The sequence below is a fragment of the Malania oleifera genome, chromosome 13, assembly GCF_029873635.1.
Source record: "Malania oleifera isolate guangnan ecotype guangnan chromosome 13, ASM2987363v1, whole genome shotgun sequence".
NCBI classification, from domain to species: Eukaryota; Viridiplantae; Streptophyta; class Magnoliopsida; order Santalales; family Ximeniaceae; genus Malania; species Malania oleifera.
This window is the reverse complement of record NC_080429.1, coordinates 52,583,401-52,610,112: the sequence shown is the minus strand read 5'-3', so window position 1 is coordinate 52,610,112 and position 26,712 is coordinate 52,583,401. Positions and strand designations below refer to the sequence as shown.

Here is a 26,712-nt window from a genome sequence, read left to right as displayed (position 1 = left end):
AATCAAAAGGGAGTACGTTGGTTAAACCACACTTTGTGGAAACCATAAGGGAGTACATTAATTGGTTAACATCAAAAGATAAATTAATTAAGAGTTTATTTGAATTCTGAATTTTGGGAAGAGTGTGGATGTTTTGTTGAAAATCATTTTAAGAAAGCAAATTCGTTACCACAAGGCTTGAATCAAACTTTTATATTTACAGGGCTGCAAACAAACAAAAGCTGAATCTTATATCTTAGTTTGGATATTGTGATTGATTGGAAAATTGATTGGCTTGGTTACTTTATTGTTTAAATACTTGTGTTGTGGATGTGAATTGAATTTTGTTTTAAGTATTCATTGTGTATTTGATAAATCAACAAGAAGTCAAGAATTTGTTGAAGAGAATTCAAAGAAAATTTTAAATCCAATTCATCCCCCTCTTAGGACTATACCTTATTTTTCAATTGGTATTAGAGCGGGGTTATAGCAAATCTCAATTAGTAGCTATACAAAGATCTTAATGGCACACTTAGGCGTAGCTCCCTTTGGAGAAGGACAATCCTTAACTAGGCCACCCATCTTTTGTGGTTTAAAATATACATTTTGGACACAAAGAATGAGAATATATCTTCAAACTATGAATTGAAAAGCTTGGGAGGTTGTCACGAATGGTGACCTAATTCCCCTCAAACTAGTAGATGGAAAACAAGTCCCTAAGGAGAAAAAGGACATGACGGAAATAGATCACAGGATATTACAAGTAAATTCCAGTGTTATAAATGCTTTATATTGTGCCCTAAATATGAATGATTTCAATAGGGCCATGGCTTGCAAATCGGCCAAGTAGATTTGGGATAAATTAGAAGTTACTTATGAATGAACAATTGATGTAAGAGATAGTAGAATAGACATGCTCACAAGTGAGTATGAAACTTTCAAGATGAACCCGGATGAATCAATTACAAACATGTACACAAGGTTCACCCACATAATTAACTCACTCAATGCCTTAGGAAAGACATACGCCACTTATGAAATGATTAGAAAAATTCTAAGAGGGTTGCCACTAATATGAGAACCAAAAGCCACTGCCATAACCGAAGGAAGAAATTTGAAAAACACCTCCTTAGATGAATTAATTGGTTCTCTATTCACATATAAAATGTCAATGAATGAAAGGAGTGGAAAAGCTAAAGCCCAAGAATCTATAGCCTTTAAAAATTCAAACAAAAACTCTAGTGATGAGGATAAAGATGAAATGGATGAAGATGAACTAGCCTTCATCTCTAAGAAACTTGCAAGAATACTAAGAAGGAAGAACAAAAGAAGAATCCAAAACTCTGAATTAGATGAAGAAGAAACCAATATAAAGAAATCAAAGAATAAAATTCCCACATGTTATAATTGCAAAAAGGATGGACACATAAAATCGGAATGTCCACTACTTAAGAAAAATTCTAAAAAGAAAAAGAAAAAAGGTAATGAAAGCCACTACTTGGAATAGTACAAGTAGTTCGGAATGTGAATCAAGTGACCAAGAGGTTGTTTACACTTGCTTTATGACTTGGGATGATGAGGGAAGCTCCTCGTCCAAATCGGTTAATGATTATAGTAGTGATGATTCCAATGATGAAAGCATGTCATCTTATGAAAAATTACAAAATGATTTATTTGAAGTACATAAGATGCTAATTAAAGTAACTAAATAAAACACGTCATTGAAAAACAAGAATGGAGTAATGAAAGTGTTAGAATCAATTATGCTTGCTGCAAATGATGGGGTAATTTTAGCCTTATTTGGACGTTTAAACCTATGTTTATGAGTTTGGAATTTTGAGTAGAGGGTTTTCCATGAAAATTATGGTTTCCTAAGGTCAGTCTATGGTCCAATATTGAGCATTCAATCTCATTAATGCAAGATATACATATTACAAAACAAAACTAAATTATATTACAATTGAGAATTTAAGTCTTCATTCTTTTTACTCTTCATATTGCCATTGTATCCTTACGATTAATGTGTGATAGATTATAACCCTGTTCAAGTACTCAAAGTATAAGGAAGATATTATGTGATTTGTCATTATCAAAATGAGATCACACTCATAAAATTAACAAAAAAAATTCTTTATATATCTATTTTCGTTGATTCCATTTTAAAGGCATCTCGATGGATGGATTGTTGACTAGTTAGTTTATAGTAGGTAGGACCAAAGGCTGACCCTAAAAATGAGATGGGTCATCCATTTTAAGAATGACCCATGGGCCAAGCAGCCCCTTTCCTCATTGAAATTGACCCCTTCTTATATGTGGTACCACCAATCAAGGCGGCTGACAGTACTTGGGCTGACCCATACATTTTTCTTTGTCTGTTTTTAATTTCTTTTAAAATTTTTTGCTCTTATTTTTGTATCCATCTCCTGTGGTATACTTCTACCAAAATTTTCAATTCATAAAAATACAATAAATAAATTCGTTATATTAACCCAAAGAATAAAATCATACTCATGGTTGGAGAAAGATGAAGACACCAAAGGAAAGTTAAATTAAATTTATGAATAAAATCAACACACAGTTAAATAAATAGACTATCTCTACCTTTAGGAAGGGTTTGGATTCAAATTTGTGTAATTTTAAAAAAAAAATTATATAATGGAAATTGTATTGATTTTTTTTTTCATATGTAATGAAAATTATATTGAATATTTTTTAAGTCCACCTTAATTCAAATTTAAAACTTAAAATTCATGTTTTCAAACATATCACTGCTCCTCAATGTTTGGAAGATGTTTTGAATTTAGATTTGTAGAGATTTGGATAAAATATAATATAAAATTATATTAAATTTTATTTAAATCCATCCAAATTTAAATTTAAGACTCGAAATCCAAACTTTTAGATGGAATTATAGGTCCATTTGAAATTTGAAAAATATTGAGGAAAGAAAAAAATTATAATAATTCACTTTTTTTTTTTAATTTTTGGTTATTCTGAGAAAAAGTAAAATATAAAAAAATTAATATTTATTTTGATTTTGCACACAATTGGCTTTTGATTTTTCTTAATATAAATTTATATTTTTATAGTACTTGTAGGAATACTTGCTATGCATGTAAAATGATTTAGCATACATTGACTACAAATTTCGAAAACTAAAAATAAGATTTATTGAATTATAACACCCACAATAGCTAACAATTTTTAATAAATAATTATTTGCTCATAAGAATCAATTATTTCAAAGTAAATTTAAGACATAAACCCTTTGAAATCTATATAGGAAACAATGTAATGGGAATAATCAATGTTTTGAACAAAAAAAAAAAAAAAAAAGGTGCAGAAATGAATATACAACCAAATCAAGTTTAATTTAATTATGTTGCGCCAGAAAAAGTTTTCATGCAGAGTATAATGCTTCTTTTCGATAGAACTACTATAAACAATGTGCCTTGTGTGCATCTTAAATTCAAATTCCATGCACCCAAACACAAGGTAAGCAAATTAGTTGCCAAGTATCCCAATAAAATAAACAAATAATACTTTTCTTTTTTTTAAAAGGAATTGGTTCTTGCATGCATCGCTACTACAAATACATAGTTCATGATTGTCTTTTTTTTCTCTGCACTCAGCTGAGTTCGAAAAATTCGAATGACATTAATTACTGTCGCGATGTCCCCAGCATCAGGGAATAAAATATGATTTTTAGAAATTTTGAATTTGGAGTCGCAACTAACCTATTTCCCTTGGTACAATTAGAACAGATAATTACTACTCATTTAATTGATCTCTAGATTAAACATAGGTGAAGAAACCAGTAGTCTCGGTCTGCGTATATCAGGATTGAGATCGGGAGTTCGGTTATGCAAGAGGAAGGTATTCGCACCCCTTACTCACTCGTTCTACAAATGGTGCCTAATTAATTAAGAATTATACCAAATTGAATTCAATAACCTTTTAATTAACTCATTTTAAAATTAAAAAAAAAGGATAAATATACACACTTAATAGGATATTTAAAAATTTGGGTGTGACTTAGGAATGTTTAATAAGACCTCCAAAAGAGAGGATTTTGTTAGAAAAAAACCCCCCTTATAGCCGGTATAGGTGAGATCTAAAAATAACTCATTGTCTTTTATAAAATCATAGGGACACACCCCTCAAAAATCTTGAAAAACATCAAAAAATATTCCCAGATTTTATAGAAAAGTTTCAAGAATTTTAAAACAATTTTCCAAAATTTCCTAAGATTAAAAAAAAAAAAAAAATAAATTTCCTTATTTTTCTTGTTAAAAATGACCAAAAATATAATTTTTCCAGATTTTTTTTTTTGCAATTTTTCTTATTTTTCTCAACGTTAAAGTTAAATAAATAATAAAAATAAATACCAAAATAGAGAACTGGTCTGGCTGGTCTGAACTAGGTCAACCGGTCCGAGATGGGAGGGTTTGCAGTAGGGCCATGTGTCAGCTCGGGATAAGGATACATGGTCGTGTATATATTATACATATTTTTATTTTTCAAAACAGTGGGGTGACGTCACGTGTTACCCTATGGGTAATTCCTCACTTTTTAATTTCTTTTTTAATTTTGTTGGTCTTGTAAGGCTTAAAATCTTATTTTGATGCTAACAAACAAGTGGAACTTAACATATTTGATTGAGTGGTGATATTTTAGGATTCACAAAGATCAAGCATGTGAAAACAAGGTCAAGTGCTCACAAGAATCATTCAAAGCTTATATTCAAAAGAGTGGATGATGTTAAAGAGAAGGCTTAAAGTATGTTAAAGCTTGAAGTCAACACGAAAATACTTTTGAAAGCCTATATATACATGATTTTGAAAATTATATTAATAATAAAGAAAGAAAGAAATTGAAAAATTTGCTGAAGGCATCATGTTCTTGAAAAGCTCTCTCTTGCTCACTCATTGTAAAACTCTTTTGCTGAGATATATAGAAGTGCTGATCATTTTTTCTCTAAATTCCTACTGCTAATCCTCATCTAAGAAGGATATTGGTGAATTCTATACGTGAGCTTCAATTCTATTTCATATTGATATTTAAATTGTTGAAGTACATAGTGCTGAAGTTGTACTAATGTACTCTGTTTTGAGAGTTCTTGTACGCAACTACTCTTTTGTAATCTTGTAGTTTTCTTGAACAATTCAAGGTGTTTGGATCATTGGTTAAGCGTGGGGATATCACTTAGAGAAGTGAGCTCTAGCCTAATTGAAGGAGTGACCGAGTGAGGGGATATCACTTGGAGAGGCGGGCTCTAACCTACTAAAGGAGTGTGCAAACAGTGTTGTTCGACTCGACAAAGGTACTGGTTTTTAGTGAATCTTTTGGTGGTTTGCCAAAGGCGAGGACGTAGGCTGGGGATAACCGAACCTCGTAAAAGTCGTGGTCTCACTCTCTCTTTCCCTTACTCTTTACTTTCAGCATATATAAACTACGTGGATGATTTAATATCTTAATTATATATACTACGTAAATTTGGAAATTAAATAAACTTAAAGTCTAATTTTGATTTGGGTTGTGGAAACCGAAAGGGAGTACGTTGGTTAAACCATACTTTGCGGAAACCATAAGGGAGTACGTTAATTGGTTAACATCTAAAGATAAATTAATTAAGAGTTTATTTGAATTTAGAATTTTAGGAAGAGTGTGGATTTTTTGTTGAAAATCATTTTAAGAAAGGAAATTCATTACCACAGGACTTAAATCAAACTTTCATATTTACAGGGCTGCAAATACACAAAAGCTGAATCTTATATCTTAGTTTGGATATTGTGGTTGATTGGAAAATTGATTGACTTAGTTGATTGATTGGTTATTTGATTGTTTAAATACTTATGTTGTGGATGTGAATTGAATTTTTTTTTTTAAGTATTCATTGTGTATTTTATAAATCAACAAGAAGTCAAGAATTTGTTGAAGAGAATTTTAAAAAAAAATTTAAATCCAATTCACCCCCCTCTTGGGACTACACTTTAGTTTTCAATTGGTATCAGAGCGGCGTTATAGCAAATCTTAATTAGTAGCTTTACAAAGATCTTAATGGCACACTTAGGTGTAACTCCCTTTGGGGAAGGACAATCCTTAACTAGGCCACCCATCTTTTGTGGTTTAAATTATACATTTTGGAAACAAAGGATGAAAATATATCTTCAAACTATCAATTGGAAATCTTGGGAGGTTGTCACAGATGGTGACCTAATTCCCCTCAAACTAGTAGATGGAAAACAAGTTCCTAAGGAGAAAAAGGACATGACGGAAATAGATCACAGGATGTTACAAGTAAATTCCAGTGCAATGAATGCTTTATATTGTGCTTTAGACATGGATGAATTCAATAGGGCCATGGCTTGCAAATAAGCCAAGGAGATTTGGGATAAATTAGAAGTTACTTATAAAGGAACCATTGATCTAAGAGATAGTAGAATAGACATACTCACATTGAAGCTTTGAAGATGAACCCGGATGAATCAATTACAAACATGTACACAAGGTTCACTCACATAATTAACTCACTCAATGCCTTAGGAAAAACATACACCACTTATGAAATGATTAGAAAAATTCTTAGAGGGCTGCCACCAATATGGGAACCAAAAACCACTACCATAACCGAAGGAAGAAATTTGAAAAACACTTCCTTAAATGAATTAATAGGTTCTCTCTTCACATATGAAATGTCAATGAATGAATGGAGTGGAAAAGTTAAAGCCTAAGAATCTATGCCTTTAAAACTTCAAAACAAAAACTCTAGTGATGAGGATAAAAATGAAATGGATGAAGATGAACTAGCCTTCATCTCTAAGATACTTGCAAGAATACTAAGAAGGAAGAACAAAAGAAGAATCCAAAACTCTGAATCAGATGAAGAAGAAACCAATATAAAGAAATCAAAGAATAAAATTTCCACATGTTATAATTTCAAAATGGATGGACACATAAAATCGGAATGTCCACTACTTAATAAAAATTCTAAAAAGAAAAAGAAAAAGGCAATGAAAGCCACTACTTGGGATAGTACAAGTAGTTCAGAATATGAATTAAGTGACCAAGAGGTTCCTTACACTTGCTTTATTGCTTGGGACGATGAGGGAAGCTCCTCATCCAAATCGGGTAAATATTTATAGTAGTGATGAATCCAACGATGAAAGCATGCCACCTTATGAAGAATTGCAAAAGGATTTATTCAAAGTACATAAGATGCTAATCAAAGTAACTAAACAAAACATATCATTGAAAAACAAGAATGATGGAGTAATGAATAAGTCATAATCAATTAGGCTTGCTGCAAATGAAAAAGATTCAAAAATCAAGAAAATAGAAAATAAAAATGGAGCTGTGATAAAAGAGTTAGAATCTAAAAATCTTGTTGAAAAAAAAAAAAACTTGAAAATCAAGAAATTAGAGAGCAAGAATGAAAAGTTGATGAAGGAAATAGAAGATTTGAGATCCCTATTCTCTATGGAGAATAAGAAAGATCAATATATTTCTGAATTAGAAAACAAAATGACTAAAATGTCTCAAAACCAAGAAAATTGTAACAATGTAGAAAATTCTGAAATAAATGATCTTAAAAGAAAAATTGAAGATCAAGCCAAAAATAATTTACAATTTCATAAAAGGAAAATAAAATTTTGACAAAATGATTGGATCACAAAGAATGTCCACAAAGAAGACATAGGATTTAATGGAGTTGAAAATACAATGAAAAAGAACCTCTATATGGGGTACTTTACTAAAGCCTTCAAAGACTATGCAAACACTTCTTCAAATGCTTATACTCACACTATATGCTACCTATGTAAGAAGAAGAATAAAGTTTGAATATCCATTTAAGAGAAAGGGTGTGAAAACTAAACAAGTATGGAAAGTAAAAGAAACATCCCTTGTTAGACCAACCGGACCCAAGAAAGTATGGGTACCAAGATGAAAGACTAGTTCATAAATGAAAAACTCCATGAATTAAGTCATTCCTCTTTAAAAATTGAGAAAGTAACTTAATTCATGATCAACAAATGAACTAGTTGAAATAGAAAAACTTAAAGATGAGTTTAAGAGCTTATTATAACAAATTCAAAATGACATTGTTGGCCAAAATCATAAGATGATTTTTACAAGGCTTAACTTAAGAAAATATTAAGAAATATCAAATTGAGCTTATTACATAGGTACCTTAATTAAGAAAAAGATATTTGAGAATGAAAGCCTATATGCTTGATGCTTACATGCCTATATGATAAGCTATATGCTACATGTGTATATTTTGAAATTCGTATCTTGAAATTTCCAAAGACATGATCATGACTTGACCTACATTGATGATTTATGGCTCACTATATTTTGAAAATTTGAGCATGAAGTTATTGAGCATGATTTTGAAACATAAATTTTGATATTGATATATGAATGTGAAATAAATTCTTGACCATGCATGCTAATGATAGATCAAATGGATAAATAGAAAAATTTGCATAATTTGGTATCCTTGAGCAGTATGTGACATTAGCATTGGTATCTATGAAAGTATATTGGTATCCATGAATATATCAATTGGTATTTGAGCATTACAAGCATATTAGTATCCATGAGCACATACATGATATGAATCAAATGTTTGAAACATAGATGATAAAAATAGAAAGCATAATTGGTATCAAATCTGAATGTATTAAATTCAGGGGGAGTCATATGACTTGTTGTTCGTACTATGTTTTGTTTCTCCCTAAATTTTCATAAAATATTTTTCATTGGTATCATAAATTAATTTTTTAATTGGTATCATAAATTAATTTTTAATTGGTATCATAAATTAATTTTTAATTGGTGTCATGAATTAATGAAATTTAGTATTACTGATATGCATTGTGTGTGTATATATACTTGATATGCATGTTTGATATTCATATACTCAAAAAATGATTTTATTTGAACTTAATCATTTTTTTTAATATCCTACTCTTTTTGATTGATGTCAAAAGGGGGAGAAGTTTTGAGCAAAAAATGTGAGCATAATACTCAACATGATATATGTATCAAAAGGGGGAGAAGTATTTGATATTGAATAACATTGATATTGAATGATGTGATTTTGATAAATGAGCATCATATTAAATTTTTTATATTGACATTGACCTTGATATTACAAATATTGTTAAGAAGATGCTTATTGTAAGGGGAAGCCTTTTTAAGGCTTACTCAAATTTTTTCTCCTTGCTTGCTATCATAAAAAAGGAGAGATTGTTGGCCTTACAAGGCTTAAAATCTTGTTTTGATGTTAACAAACAAGTGGAACTTAACATATTTGGTTGAGTGGTGATATTTTAGGACTTATAAGGATCAAGCATGTAAAAATAAGGTCAAGTGCTCACAAGAATCATTCAAAACTTATATTCAAAAGAGAGGATGATGTTAAAGAGAAAGCTTAAAGTATGTTAAAGCTTGGAGACATGATGGAATGAAAGAAGCAAAGCAAGAGAGCCAAAGAAAAGCAAAGTGCTCAAAGCAAAACACGTATGAAGACTTGAGTGTTTTAAAATGTCAAATGTCTTAGAAGTCTTTATGTAAGTGCTTTAATGTTTAAATATCGTTTGAAATATTTTGAAGCTCTTCTAGGGTTAAATATTGACTTAGAAACCTAATTTACAAAACCTTGGAAAATGTTTTACTGAGTACATAAAGCAAGAGAGCAAGGCATAATTAAAAAGCAAATTGAAAATCTAAGAATTGTTTGTGCAGACGACTGAGGAGTATCCTTAGACGTCTGAAGAGGTACCTCAGAAGTCCGAAGATTTATCTCAGACGTCTGAAGTATTTCCTCAGACGACAAAAAAATTAGTTTAGAAGTATGAAGAATTAATTTGCAAAACATAGAACAGACAGCATACCCTCAGAAGCCTAAAGTGTAAGTTTAGACGTCTAACCAGGATCTTCAGAAGATTGAACCTCAAGTTCAAACGTTTGACCCTATGTCCAGTTCAATTTTTTTAGTACTTTAAGGAACTTCATACGATTGAACCCGATACCTCAGACGTCTGAACACTGTTAATGGTCAGAAATTTTAAATGTTTTAAATTGAAAATAAAGCTTGCTTGTGCCGCAAAATTAATGAAAACTTAGGAAATACTCCAAGTAATCTTGGGCAATACGAAAACACTTTTGAAAGCCTATAAATACATGGTTTTGAAAATCATATTAATAATAAAGAAAGAAAGAAATTGAAAAATCTACTGAAGACATCTTGTTCTTGAAAGGCTCTCTCTTGCTCACTTATTACAAAACTTTTTTGCTGATATATTCTGAAGTGCTGATCACTCCTACTCTGAATTCCTACTCCTAATTTGTTAGAAGTGGTGTATTCCTGAGAGGGGGGGGGGGTGAATTGGAATTTTAAAACTTATCTCCTAGGTTAAATGAAATACCCGTATAATACATCCTAAAGTCTTTCTATGCAATTCCAAATGCGCCAATAAATATAGGGTGCGAAAATTTAAATCAAGTGCATCATTCACACCATAACATACATGTGCAGTAAATAACGTGCAAAAATATAAACAAGACACACGATATGTTATCGGGGTTCGGCCAACTGTGCCTATGTCTCCGCCTCTAACTTTCAAGCCTGAGGATTTCACTAAAGGTTCACTTAAGGGTGGAGCGGCACCGATTACAACCAGGTCAATTAGCATAGGGCTGACCTCAACATTTACAACCAGGTCAATTAGCGGGGCTGACCTCAATGGACATGCCTTAGTAGGATGACATACCTAACTTTCCTAATCGGGTCTAAGCCAATCCGAGACTGTTTCAAAGGGCTAGTCTCTCTCTTCAGGCCCGTGACTGGAAATACAACATATTTGATCAATCAATGAAACAGTATAATGATTATTCTTTCAAGTAAAGCAGATGTGTACCCAATTACGTGCAACCATATATATCACCAACAAGATATAGTAAGTAAGCTTAATGTGGTTCAATATATTAATTCTCAAATATGTTTGCTATCTGTGTAATCAGTGCGTGAGAGTGCAAACCAGTATGTTCTTTGTTTCACAAGATATCCAATCAACGTGTTCCAACAAAGATATCAATCAAGTCTCAAATGTACTAATCAGCAGGATGTCTCAATCATGTAAATATCAAATAATGCATATGCTTGGTTTGCAAAAGATATTTAATCTTTGTATTCAGCAAATGATATGGAAGTCAATGAATATTGCAATAAAGATCAATATCACATAAACAAATATCTTTTCAAAGGTGTGTTAAAATAAATAACTCAAGATATTTGAAAATGTTTTGAAATAGTTTTTGTAATCCAAAAACAAATACAAACTTCTCAAGATATTGCAATGAATATACAATACTCAGAAGTTTTATACAAGTCTTATTAGGAGAGACTTATTAACAAAGTCCCCTAAGAACACTTAGGTTTAACTCTCCTAAAAATCAAATCAATCTAATAAGAATGGGAGAGCAAACCTATCTAAAAAAGCACTCAATCAACTTACAGAGAGTTTGAGCAATAGAAGAGGGTAAGCATGAGTGATTTGAGTATGAAAATGAGTAGTAGGATTTTTGAGGATGAGAGTGAATTTCTTAATCGAGTTTCTTAATCCTATGCCTAATTTTCCCAAATAAAGGGGTATATATTGACAACCCATGAATTTTGACCGTTGGTATTATTAAAAAGGATTTAGTGACGTTTAGCAATTTTAACCTTGTTAAAAAATAGTTAACCATGGTAAAAATTCAAGGCAACCCGAGAGCACTCAGTCAACTAGGTTGGTGTAGTTCAAAAGTCTCTCGGTCGACTAGGAAGTCAAACTGTTGACTTTAGGGTGGTTCGGTTGGCCAAGGTCAAATAATCTTTAGGAGCTCGGTCGACCGGACTGTGGTCAACCTGTTGACCCAGACCGGATTCGGTCGACTGAAAGTGCCCAAAATGTGCATTTCGGTTCTGATTCATTTCACATTCACCCTATTCAAGTGCCTAACACATACAAGTGCAAAGGTGAGTGTCTTAAGGTATTTTCTAGGTTCAGATTTAGTTATGATTCAATTTTAGTCTGAGCTTACCTATTAGACCATGCACATGGGGTGTGTGATTATTATTACAAGAAAAACCCTAATTACTATTACAGACCAATTACACAAATGAATTATATATTACAACATAAAATGAATTTGGTCTTGACTCTTTACTTTTTCTATATGCATCTTGATCTGACAATGTAAGTTCCTGCACACAATCTTAAACACCCATTAGATATAATGAGTATTTGTCATAATCAAAACCGGGCGTGACCTATAAGGTCAACATTCTCCCCCTTTTTGATGATGACAAATACAATCAGCAAAAATATAGGTTTAAGCCTAAGAAGGCTCCCCCTATCAATATGCATCCAATTTATTTTAACCAAATTGCTTTACCCATTATTTTTGCCCCTCTCTATCTCCCCCTTTTGACAACAGAAAAAAGGCTATAAGAGTTAAAAGCTCTAGGCAATGGGTAAGCGTTACATTTATACATTAGAAATTCTAGAAAGATTTTGAAAAATTTTGGTAGAGTACCGTTTGTAAATCAGACTTTCCAAAATAAATCCTATATAAATTGTAACCTGTTTGAGTTTATATATCCTAACAGTTTATCCACAACTACTCAAACAGTCCATTATGGTCCAACAATCAAATATAAATTTCAATGTCATTATGAAGTGGACAAAGGAGTTGTGCATCACAAACAATAATCAATGTGCATAAAGGCCAATGTGATCATGCTGTAGATATAAGAGTCATATACACAAGCAAGAATCATTTTACTAAGCCTAATCCAATGAGAAATACCAACAGTTATAGTGTAGTTAGACTTGTAAATTTTACTTGAAACTCCTTAAATATATGATGATTATGTGAATATGAGGTTTAATTTTCATTTGGTTTTCACTCATCCTTTCAAAAAGATGAGAGCATGTCGGCCTAATACCAAGTGTTACAAATACACGGTGAAGAATATATATTTGTTTCTCAGGGGCTAATGATTATAATATTAAGTGACTCCCCTTAAAAATATGCATTTTCTTCATAAATTGATTGAGTATAATTTAAATACTATTTTAGAAACACAACTCAAGATTTACATTTTAAGTATACACGCACAATCAGCTCCAAGGAATATAAAGATTTGAAGAAAACAAGCCAAGCGTGAATATTTAAAATCTAAAAGTTCATTTGCACACGAGATATTCAAACATTTCAGCCTTTTGGGCAAATGTTTATAGAAAATTTGGCAGCATGCCGGCTGTAAGCAGGACATTTCCCAAAATTAACCTGCATAAAATCGATTCTCAAACAGCAGTATCTCAAGAGTTTAAGGCATGTGATAACCTAAATCTAACAGCAGACAATTCTCATCAACTGCATTTGCCATGTAGGAGGCATTCTATACTAAGCATGCATTTCAGTAGTATAGTCATTTATGCACAAAGACTCACACAATCCTAAATTCTACCAAATATATATGATCATAATAAAAAAAAAAAACATCACAGGATAGTATCTGCTTGTGCATTTGGTGAGTGTCATCGTTATGATAAAATAGAAAAACAAAGGTAAAAACTATTTTACATAGGTACAGACTAGATGATATACAATAAAACGAAACAAAGCCACAAATTCTGATATGCAGACTGCTCTACTGAATTTAGAACTCCCCCCTATCATCACCACCATTGCCACCATCATCGGCATCGAAGTGAAAATCCATGGTCATCCGGTCTCTCTCGTCTTGCATCTCCTGAATACGATCGTTTAGCTCACTGAAATTAATGGCCATGGTCCTCTCCAGATCTGTGAACTAATTAGTAGTGGAGATCAAGAATTTTCGGAACTCATCATGAAGAGTAGCAGATGACAATGCAAGGTGTCGCATATTTGACTTGACTGATACTCTAAACTGGCCAAAGGAATCAGAGAGGCTGGTGATGGCAACCATAAGATCCACGTTTGACGGCTACGCAGGTTGTGGTGGAAACTCCTATAGGGTCTCCTCTTGTGCTGCGGCACCCCTAAATGGCAACCAGATGTTGCTGACCAACTCATACCCGATAAGTCTCAAGGTGACGATAGAGAATATATCGGCGGATCTCCTTCTCTTCAGTGTAGCCACGTTGCTACGGGTGACTCCTATGGATCAAAATAGCTTATTCAAGATCCCTCCGTATGGTATAATAATCCTGTGGCCGATTATCTTGGCCATCATCCATTGTATTTTGAAGCTCGGTAGATCTAGCTTTTTGTGAGCAAACAAACACCACATATTAAAATAGTCCAAAAAGGATACAGGCACTCTAGAACCTGCCTTGGGTAGGATATTATATGTAATCAAGTGGTGCACTACTTTGGCTTCTAAAGTAAACTGCCTATACTGTGGGGGATGGTTTTGGCTGGCTGTACCTGGATCGAACATGATTAGGTTTGCAAATGTGGTGACTATAAAATCATTTTTGTGGATCCAGGAATTTACCAAGTCTGGGCACTCGAACTACCCTACAAAAATAACCATTTTCATCATTCCCCAGATTTGCATAAAACCTAACGTACGTAGGGTCGTGCCCACAGGCTGATATGAAATGAAGGTCTTCCACCCTTGATACTCAAACATGTCCATGACGTTTCTAAAATGCTGATTCATAAATTATAAGTCAAGAATCTTACCCAGAATTACTTCCTTAGGACGAAACTCCCGCATGTACCGAATCTTAGAGCGATTCGTCAAAAAAGTCATCCTCATCTTGTGCCATATCGTGGGCTTCAATATGCTCATTTTGATGGGCCATGAAGGATTTGGTACGGGTCTTAAGGGTTTTGAACAATATGTGGAAGATTAGTGAGGAAAGCTCTGAAAATCTCCAACAAAAATGAGCTTTGAATGTGGGAAAAGTATATATATATATATATATCGCAGTTCAGTTGACCAGGAATAGATATGGTAGACCAATGGTTCAGATTTCTTCATGAACTGACATTGTTCGGTCAACCGGAGAGAATTTGAACTGAGATGGGTGGTCGACCGAGATGGTGTATTGTGCCTATATTCGGTTCACCAAGGGAAAATCAATAGGTTTGATCGATTGGAGTGGAGAGGTTCATGGAGGGTTGGTTAACCATACTGTCAAAGTCAAGGGGGGTCGGTTGACTAAGAGCTTTTACTCAGTCAATGCTCGGTCGACTGAGCATAGTAAATTTCTCCGATTGGGCTTCATTTTGATCCAAAGTTCTCCCTTAGGTTCAAATTTGATATATTGAGCGTAGATTACTTCCTAGTCTTGCAGTTACTATAACCTTTAAACCTAGGAACTAAGAAAAAAATATTTAAACAATTTCTATTAGAATTTGATCTTCCTTAGATCCCGAGAGATTCACCATCATGATAATCCAATTTATTTTCTTATCTAGGCCTCTGGCACTACAGGATGGACATGAAGATTGAATGTGCCATTTTCTTTTACACTGTAAGCAGGTTTTGTAGATACGTGAAAGATTATGCTTACAAATCTTTTTTTTGCTCGAAAAGGCATAAAAATAGCTATTGGATTTATAGGTTGAAACCTTCTTGAAAATGGTTTTCTTTTTAATTCTTAGGGGTTTATTATGATTATTCTTCTCATTTTTAACTTTAAGTGTGGTTCTAGAATAATCATCCATTTCTTTATCTAAGCAGACAATTTTCAATATTTTCTTAATCGTTTTCTTTTCCAAAGTGGCATGATATTCTTTTATGGTTTCCAATTGCATAACCAAGCTTTATTTTCCTTTTTCAAGATCATTTTCTGTTTAGACACTTTGACTAGAAATTTATGTATGTTAAATAAAGCACTTTCAAGCTCTTTGTTCAAGTGCATGTTTTTATCTATCAAATTAGCACATGATTCATCACATAGTTTGACACAAGAATTATCATATGAACTAGTGCATGAATTTTCAGCCGAAACATCACATGAGTAATCAGATGATTCATCACAAGATTTTTCATAGCAAACATCGCATGAACCATTCCTAATATTATCAACAGATGATTCAGTATATGACACATCACAACATTCATCACAAGAATTATCAAACGAGTTGGAGTGAGAATCATATACCTTTTCGTTGATTTCTAGCTCACGATTTACCTCATGATCATTTGATCTTGGAGCATTCAAAGGAGTTACGATCTCATTCTCTTGGGATTCTCCATATTTCTTTTCTAGTTCATCCTAGATTTCTTTTGCACTATGACATGCCACACTCTCATGTATAATATTAGAATCTAAAGCATAGTATAATAAGTTCAAGGTATATGAATTTGTATGCATTGAATTAATATCATTTTCTTCAGGCATACAGATTCCATTTATACCTTCCAGGCCCTCCAATTCATTGATTTTATAAAAACTCTCATTCTAATTTTCCACGTGGTGTAATCGACACCACAAAAGATAGGAGGACATAAAGGTGACTGACCCTCACCTAATGCGGATACACCAATTTGAGCCATTGCGATCTTTTTGCAAAAACGTTTAAGTTAAGTGCAACGAGGCTCTGATACCAATTGTTAGAATTGGTGTATTCCCAAGAGGGGGGGGGGTGAATTGGAATTTTAAAACTTATCTCCTAGGTTAAATGAAATACCCATATAATAGAACCTAGGGTCTTTCCATGCAATTCCAAATGCGCCAATAAATATAGTGTGCGGAAATTTAAATCAAGCGCATCATTCACACCATAACATACATGTCCAGTAAATAACGTGCAGAAATATAAACAACACACACGATATGTTATTAGGGTTCGACCAACAATGTCTACATCCCTACCTCTAACTCGCAAGCCCGAGGATCTCACTAAAGGCTCACTTAAGGGTGGAGTGATACCGATTACAACCAGGTCAATTAGCACAAGACTGATCTCAACCTTTACAACCAAGTCAATTAGTAGGGTTGACCTCAACCTACACGCCTTAGCAGGATGGTACACCTAACTTTCCAAACTGAGTCTAAGCCAATCCGGGACTATTTCAAGGGGTTAGTCTCCCTCTTCAGGCCCGTGCCTGGAAATACAACAAATTTGCTCAATTAATGAAACAGTACAGTGATTATGCTTTGAAGTAAAGTAGATGTGTACCCAAACAAGATATAGTAAGTAAGCTTAATGTGGTTCAATATATTAATTCTCAAATATGTTTACTGTCTGTGTATTCAATGCGTGAAAGTGCAAACCAGTATGTTCTTTGTTTCACAAGATATCCAATCAATGTGTTCAAATAAAGATATCAATCAAGTCTCAAATATACAAATCAGTAGGATGTCTCAATCTTGTAAATATCAAATAATGTATATGCTTGGTTTGCAAAAGATATTGATTCTTTGTATTCAGCAAATGATATGGAAGTCAATGAATATTGCAACAAAGATCAATATCAAATAAACAAATATTTGTTCAAAGGTGTGTCAAAATAAATTACTCAAGATATTTGAAAATGTTTTGAAATAGTTTTTGCAATCCGAAAACAAATACAAACTTCTCAAGATATTGCAATGAATATGCAATACTCAAGAGTTTTATACAAGTCATTTTAGGAGAGACTTATTAACAAAGTCCCCTAAGAACACTTAAATTTAGCTCTCGTAAAAATCAAATCAATCTAATAAGAATGGGAGAGCAAACCTATATACACAAGTACTCAATCAACTTACAGAGAGTTTGAGCAATAGAAAAGGGTAAATATGAGTGATTTGAGTATGAAAATGAGTAGTAGGATTTTTGAGGATGAGAGTGAATTTCTTAATTGGATTTCTTAATCCTATGTCTATTTTTCCCAAATGATGGGGTATATACAGACACCCCATGAATTTTGATCGTTGGGGATAAGGTTGGTATTATTAAAAAGGATTTAATGACATTTAGCAATTTTAACCTTTGTTAAAAAATAGTTAACCATGGTAAAAATTCAAGGCAACCTGAGAGCACCGGTCGACCAGAAGACTTTCGATCGACCAACATTCTTATGGCTCGGTCGACCGGGAAGGTAAGTCTGAGGCAATTTTTACAAAATAGCACGTTTCAGTTGACCAAGGTGAAAATGAACTAACTAGTTGGTTGACTAGACCATTGGATCCCACACGTGGGAACTCGGGCCACCAGGTTGGTGTAGTTCAAAAGTCTCTCGGTCGACTAGGAAGTCAAACTGTTGACTTCAGGGCGGTTCGGTCGACCAGGGTTAAATAAGCTTTAGGAGCTCGGTCGATCGGACTGTGGTCAACCTGTTGACGCAGACCGGATTCGGTCGACTGGGGGCAAAATGAACTTCATACGTCAGTTAACCAAAGGTGCACAAAATGTGCATTTCAGTCCTGATTCATTTCACATTCACCCTATTCAAGTGCCCAACACATACAAGTGCAAAGGTGAGTGTCCTAAGGTCTTTTCTAGGTCCAGATTTAGTTATGATTCAATTTTAGTTTGAGCTTACCTATTAGACCATGCACGTGGGGTGTGTGATTATTATTGCAAGTAAAACCTTAGTTACTATTACAGACCAATTACACAAATGAATTATATATTACAACATAAAATGAATTTGGTCTTGACTCTTTACTTTTTCTATGTGCATCTTGATTTGACAATGTAATTTCTTGCACACAATCTTAAACACCCATTAGATATAATGAGTATTTGTCATAATCAAAACCGTGCGTGACCTATAAGGTCAATATAATCCTCATCTAAGAAGGATATTGGTGAATTCTATACTTGAGCTTAAATTCTATTTCATATTGATATTTAAATTGTTGAAGTATATAGTGCTGAAGTTGTACTAATCTACTCTGTATTGAGAGTGTTCTTGTATGCAACTACTCTTTTGTAATTTTGCAGTGTTCTTGGATGATTCAAGGTGTTTGGATCATTGGCTAAGCATGGGGATATCGAGGCGGGCTCTAGCCTACTAAGAGACTGTGTAAATGGTGTTGCTCTGACCGACAAAGGAACTAGTTTTTAGTGAATCCTTTGGTGGTTTGCCAAAGGCGAGGATTTAAGTTGGGGATAAGATGAACCTCATAAAAGCCATGGTCTCACTCTCTCATTCCCTTACTCTTTACTTTCAGTATTTATAAATTGCGTGGATGATTAATTTCTTAATCATATATACTATGTAAATATGGAAATTAAATAAACTTAAAGTCTAATTTTGATTTGGGTTGCGAAAACTGAAAGGGAGTACGTTAGTTAAACCATACTTTGCAAAAACCATACAAGAGTACATTAATTGGTTAACATCCAAAGATAAATTAACTAAAAGTTTATTTGAATTCAGAATTTTGGGAAGAGTGTGGATGTTTTGCTGAAAATCATTTTAAGAAAGCAAATTCATTACCACAGGGCTTGAATCAAAGTTTCATATTTACAGAGCTGCAAACAAACAAAAGTTGAATCTTACATCTTAGTTTGGATATTGTGGTTGATTGGAAAATTGATTGGCTTAGTTGATTGATTTGTTACTTGATTTTTTAAATACTTGTGTTGTGGATGTGAATTGAATTTTGTTTTAAGTATTTATTGTGTATTTGATAAATCAATAAGAAGTCAAGAATTTGTTGAAGAGAATTAAAAGAAATTTTTAGATCCAATTGACCCCCCTTTTGGGACTACACCTTAGTTTTCAAATTTTTAATTTTTTTTTAATTTTCTGTTAGAGGTTGACATCAACATGACGTCACCCCTACCACGTGGTAGCCCCTAAGAAGCCCTAGCTAATGGACGATGATTGCTGGTGTGGCATGATATGGACCGTATGGAGAAAACACACATTGGATGACCTAGGTTAAACTACATTGCCTGATGAGTGACATAATTTAGAATAATTTATCACTTTTTAACTTTAAATTTTGGCTCAATTTTTTTTTTTTTTTGTCAATTTTAGGTCTCACTACTGTCATTTAATTTTATTGCAAATTTTTGGAGCTACCACACATGAAGAAATAAAGGATGTTAAAGCTGTGAAAAATCCATGCACGTGACAGTATGCACGCATTTGTTTGAAGCCGTGTGCGTGTGTAAAATTTAAGAGACCTGCCATGCTTGTGTGTATGAGAAATTAATGTATTTGGTTGTGAGCATTGGTGAGAGGAAGGGAACAACATGAAGATAAGAATGATATATATGATTTTGGAGTAATATTATTAGAAATCATTATGGGATGACCATGCAAGGATATGTGAGTGGGCTGGCAATGTGGTCACTTGGAGCATGCTCCTCGGGTACTTGGGCTTTGAAATGAAGGAAATTGGTGGGCTGGTGCATGCGTAAATAGTGCCATGCAACAATGAGATAAATAAGCTTCTCAGGTTGGGCTAAAATTGAAGAGAGGCTCCTCGGGTAGATGGCCCGTGTGTAGGTGTTGGAGCAACACGAAAAAAAAAAGAAGAGGCTGAGCCATCTAATGCGACCCCGCCATGCAACACAAGGAGCAAGGGTGCGCTGGGTTCAAATTTCAAGGGCAGAGGGCTTCAAATAGGAGGGCACTGGGTATGCAATGGGAGAGTGGGGTGTGAGGCACATAAAGAAAAGAAAAAAAAGTAGGGTTTTGACTTTGCTTTTGGGAGACACATACAAGAGGTCGCATACAGGAGGCCGTATACAGGACACTTTCTTTGGTTTTTCTTTTGGGTGGACTGTGCTGGGTTGGAAAAAAAGGAGGCGGCGGCTGTGAAGGTTGTCTTTTCTACAGGCTTTGGGGAGGCTTCAGCTGAAGGAGAGGATAGAAAATAGAAATACACACACAACAGCCGTATAAGGAGAGTTGAGGGCTAGCAGTAGAGTGAAAAAATCTTTGGATAAACAAGAAAGTGGTGCATAACGGCGGTGCTCTTGGTGTTCGCGGCACACTATAACAGTGCTCGTGGTGTTGATTTTTCTTCTACTCTCCAGAGAAACGAAAATATGGTGAATTCGTTTATGCGGGATTTTATTTTCAGCATGAACTAATTTTATTATTTCTAGGAAAATGATATAATCTGGTTTTTATTGCTTTTAATTAACTAACCATTAATTAAATGATCTCGATCTTGTGATTTGCTACCAAAAGGGGAAATTATAGGATAGATATAGGATATTTCAGTATAGGTAAATATAGAGATCGAAAGACTTGTATGAGGCTATGTAGTATTAAAATCGTGGGTCTTAATGCATTCTTACTTTATTGATTTGCATACTTTTATGTTAAATAATGAACAAGAATAGTTTCCAATTGACTATCGAAAGAGGCTTTTGGATGAATTTGAGATTTGCTAACAAATAGAGAAAATTAATTCTTATTAGTTAGATTAGTAAAGCATAGTGAGAAACTAGGTGAAATCGATTTCCTAAAAGTTTTCTTTCTCATTAAAATTGATAGTTAGCAAACAAATTTACTTTCCTTTGAATATTTTCTTTAAATTGAGTTTATTTCATTTTTTGCACTTACAAAAATCTAAATTTCTTTTCTAAATAAAGTCAAGATTAGTATACTTTTGGTACTTGGTGAAAGTAAGTCACCAATCCCTGAGGATGATACTCTTCTCATCACTTTATTACAAAACTACGATACTGTGCATTTGCAGTTTTGCACCGATCAAGTTTTTGGCGCCGTTTCCGGGGATTGAGTTTTTCATATTTTTGCCAATATCAATACAAAGAAATCTTGGTTTTAATTTAGAATTTTATTTTTATTTATTTAATTTTCTTTTTATTTTTATTTCAGGTGTGTTTTTGATGTTGGATGTGCCGTACTAGAACCTGTGATAGTACTCATTTTGATCTGGAGATTGAAAGAACTCTCAGAGCACTAAGAAAGAAAAAGGTACTAGCCATGGAGAACGGACAAGAGAATGTGTAGCCACGCGCCTTGAAGGATTATGTACAGCCAGTTGTGAATGACAACTACTCGGGTATTAGACGCTAGAACATTAATGCCAATAATTTTGAGCTCAAACCCACTTTGATTAGCATAGTGCAACAAGCCCAATTCAGTGGATCACCACTTGATGATCCCAATATTCATTTGGCGATGTTTCTAGAGATTTGCAAGACTATAAAGGTCAATGGTGTTACTGAGGACACTAGTAGACTGAGACTGTTCCCTTTTTCTTTGAGGGACAAGGCACGAGGTTAGCTGCAATCTCTACAATTGGGATGTATCACTAGTTGGCAGGACATGGCAGAAAAGTTTCTGGCTAAATTCTTTCCACCTGCAAAAATAGCCCAACTCAAGAGTGAGATTGGTCAATTCAAGAAAAATGATTTTGAATCACACTATGAAGCTTAGGAAAGGAATAAATATTTGATTCGACGCTACCCACAACATGGATTGCCGGATTGGTTGCAAATTCATATGTTCTATAATGGGTTAAACGGTCAAACTCGGAATTTAGTTGATGTTGCATCTAGGAGAACTTTGATGTCAAAGATACCTGAGGGTGCTACTTCTCTTTTGGAAGAAATGACCTCAAATAACTCTCAATGGCCAACCGAAAGAACTATGGCTGACAAAGTTGCTGGGATGCGTAAATTGGAGTTGTTTGCTGCCCTTTCAGCTCAAGTTGCTTCTCTATCCCATCAGATTTCAGCTTTGACAACCCAGAGGATACCGCAAAGTGTAGAATATGTGGCAGCTACAACTAGGACAGATTCGAGCAATGAAGCGAGTTAAGAATAGGTTCAATAGATCAACAATCGGAACTACAACTATCGGTGTAAAGAAATGATGTGGGTTGCCATGATAGCGAATCCCGTAGAACCAAAGGAAGATTGAATTTCTGTAGGAATTAAATAAATGTTTTTAAATTCTTCTTAAATTTTTTTAAATTCTTCCTTAGTTCTTGGGGTTAGGGTTAGTGGTGACTAAAAGTCTTAGGAAGTGGTTCGGGTTTAAAATGTAAAAACTTAGTATACACATCCACTTCCAAATGGACATGAAATCTTTGCTAGGTGAATAATTCTTAATGCTTAACCAATATCTAAATAGGGACATCTTAAGTTAATCAACTATTGTCCATTGCACATAGATGAGCTTTAGGGATCCATCTTATTCTATATATCTTTAACCCTAATCTCATTAATTAAAATACGGTCATTACTCTAGGTATAAGCACCAATGATAATAAATTCCAAATCTACTAGTGCAAATCAAAAGAAATCCTCCTTGTAATCAAAATTAGAGGCATCCACTAAGAGAATCAAGCTCCTCATCTAAGCAAATCAAAATATTCCCTGAGCTTGAAATATAAGAATCCTCTATTTTGGTTCACCATCCCATCCACAGGACTCTTTACCAAACCATGATCATATCTGGTAAAAATTATACCTATCCATTGGTCTGTATCCTTGTTCTAAATCGTGATCATGTCTTAAGGATACTTTCCAATCACCAAAGAGCAATGTTAAAAAATTCATATACTCCTAGTTGCTCTTTATCTAAATGGGTTGGACATATTCACCATCATAACACTATTTTAATACTGTCCACATGTGCTCACTTCTAAATACTCTTATGAACTTATTGGTAATTGTTGATTAAGGTGTAATCCCAAGAAGGGGGTGAATTGGGTATTTTAAAAAGTTCTTTGAACCTATTTACCACTTAATCCCTATTTGTATTTTTAACAAATCAATTGCTGGGATTAATGACTGAATTAAATTTATTTTATCAATGAGTTCCTTTTACCCAATTAATTGTGTGTAAAGTAATTCAACATCCACATGCGATGCAAATAATATAATGTAATGCGGAAAGTAAAGAGTTAAGGGAAGAGAGAAGACAAACTCAATTTTTACGAGGCTCAGCCAACTCAGCCTACGTCCTCACCTTGAGCAACCCACTTAAGGATTTCACTAAAATCCCCGCTCCTTAAATTGGGATGAAGCTTCCTTTATAATCTGCTGCTTACAAGAGGTACAACTCCCTCCTACTCTGCTGCTTACAAGAGATACAACTCTCTCCTCAAACCCATTTCATAGTTCGAACCATGATTACAATCGAATCTATAAAACACTCAAAATTTGCTTCCAAAAAAATCTAGTGAGTACAATTCAATTCCTAATACATTAACATATGATTAAACTTGAAGCTCAGAATGTAAGAAACAATGCAATTGTTTATATATGATATGATTCCACACACAAAATTCTTTTAATCAAATCTCCCAAAAATATTTATATAAATCACTACTTTGGAGAACTCAGGTTAAATCTTTGAATAGAAAAGCAACTTTGAAGATTGTTAAGATTTAACACACACTTTATCAAAAACAATATTTCTCTCAAGATTTCAATCTCAATGTGATATTGGTAGTATTTGCCCTAATATATATATCTATATATATATATATATGTATGTATGTATGTATGTATGTATCTATATGATGAGAATACCAAGGATAAAAAACTTAATATATGATTTTCAGAAAATATCCTTCAATATGTATAGATATAGTTATGCTCTTCTTAGAATATCTAATCAACTAGTTTAGAAGTAACCAAAATATCACGTATTTAACTTTGAACACACTTGAATGATTACTCTTTAATTAATGGCCAATTAAAAACTTTCTCAAGTATTAAACTTTTCAAAAAACAATCTTTATATGAATATGAAAACTCAATATCAAACTTTCTAATGATATTCAATAGCAAGTGATGATATGAGAATCTCTTGAAAAAAGCTAAATGAATCAATCAAACCTCAATACCAAGAAGAAATAAAGTTGTGTGATGAACCCCCTTTGATTTCTAGAGTAGATTTGCCTAAGCTTGATGAATATAATCTAGAGTGCGGGCAGTTGTATAGCTTTACGCTCAGATTTCTCAATTCTCTTTTAAACAAAGTTTTCTTCTCTTCTCTTTTCGTTTTCTTTACATACTAGGGTTTAGATATTCAGTATATATAGTGTCTTACCCTTAGAATTGATCTCAACCATTGGATTAAAGAAATATCTCGCAAGTTCTTTTAATAAAAATTAGATTTTTAAGTTTTCTCGAAAGTTTAGGTGACTGAGGTCGAAGCCTAGACAACCGAAGTCCCTTAATGCTTTGGAAAATTAACTTGGAATACAAGGTTAGGCGCCTAAAGTGAGGTTCAGGCTCCTGAAGTGGCGCATTCAGGCGTCTGAAGTTCTAGGTTCAGGTGACTGAAGTGCCTTGGCCAACTTTCTGTGTTTCCCATTAATTCTTCAGGCTACCCAACTATCTTCAAGCTCCTGAAGAAATTCTTCAGGCAACTGAGGTTGAGTTCAGGCTACCGAAGTCCCTTTTTTCTGAATTTTTCTTTTCTAATTTAAAAATATGCTTTGCACTCTTTCTTGGATCTTTTATAAAAACATTTTCCAAGGTTTTAACAATATTTCTAAGTCCGTGAATGTCCCCTAATGATGTTTATGAAATGCATGAGTCCTAAAGTCATTCTAGGGTATATGTTGAGCCTCAAATTAAATAATACGAAAATGTAAATACATGAGTTCTAAGTACCCATTCCCATGACGTTCTTGATTCTCGTACTCTTTGAGTTACATGGATCTTGCCAAAATATGTATGCTTTACTTTATGGCTTCCATGACTCATTATCCTTCTGTGCATGCTTAATATATTTTCTATTCACAAACTCAATGCATATATCAAATACTAAGTGATTTGATGATGAAAAATACATGAGCAAAATATATATATATATATAATGGGTTACGGCTAGCAAACCTCCCCCTCAACTAATGCATCAAATATTTAATAAATGAAAATATGCTCATGTGAAAATATGGTTATGTTCATACATATGGGGTTTAGCCTCCAAATGAAATATGCTCATGATGTTTCGACAGTTTTTGCTTTGCTAATATCCTTCTCCCCTTGCATATCTCCCCCTTTTTCATAACATCAATAACAATTTTTGCTTATTCTTATCCCTCTTTTGACATCAACAAAAAGGTGTATAGTAAAAAAACATGAGTGGACATAACCTTATATTCTTCTCCCCCTTGAAATTTTAAAGTTTGAATCTTGTTCAACCACTAGATTTGGGAAAAATTTACTTCTCCCTTTTTACATCAACCATCCCCCTTGCTAATGCATAAGTTTCAACGATTATGTGAGGATACCAAATATTGATTGATGTGATACCAAATATGGTCTAATGTTATATTGAATGTGCACAAAAGTTGATTGATCGATTTGATACCAAATGTTAGTTAATGCGATGCCAAAAGATGATTGATTTGATACCAAGTGATTACATCTTAAGTGACGTTGCTCTCCTTGAATTATGTAATATAATTTTAAGCAACCTCTCGACTATGGATCAGGCCTAATTCAAGCCTAATTTGGATAAACCTATCCTCCGAAAGTGGTTTTGTGAATATATCTGCCCATTGTTCATCCGTGCATACAAACTCAAGTGTCACATCCCCTTTTTGCACATGATAAAAAAGAAAGTGATGTTGTATCTCTATATGCTTAGTTTGTGAATGTAATATGGGATTATTTGAAATATTTATCGCACTCTTATTATCACATCTAATAGGGATTTTTTTCGTAACTTAATCCAAAATCCTTCAATTGTTGCTTCATGTATAGCGTTTGAGCACAACAACTACCTGCTACTATGTATTCAGTCTCAGCTGTGGAAAGAGCTACTGAATTTTGTTTCTTGGA

General features: G+C 33.6%; 1 protein-coding gene across 1 annotated transcript in view; it reads left to right on the top strand.

Moving 5' to 3' along the window:
• The window catches only part of LOC131145842 (uncharacterized), a 127,712-nt gene that overhangs the window by 12,640 nt on the left and 88,360 nt on the right, over positions 1-26,712 (top strand). The gene's annotated exons all lie outside the window — the stretch shown is intronic.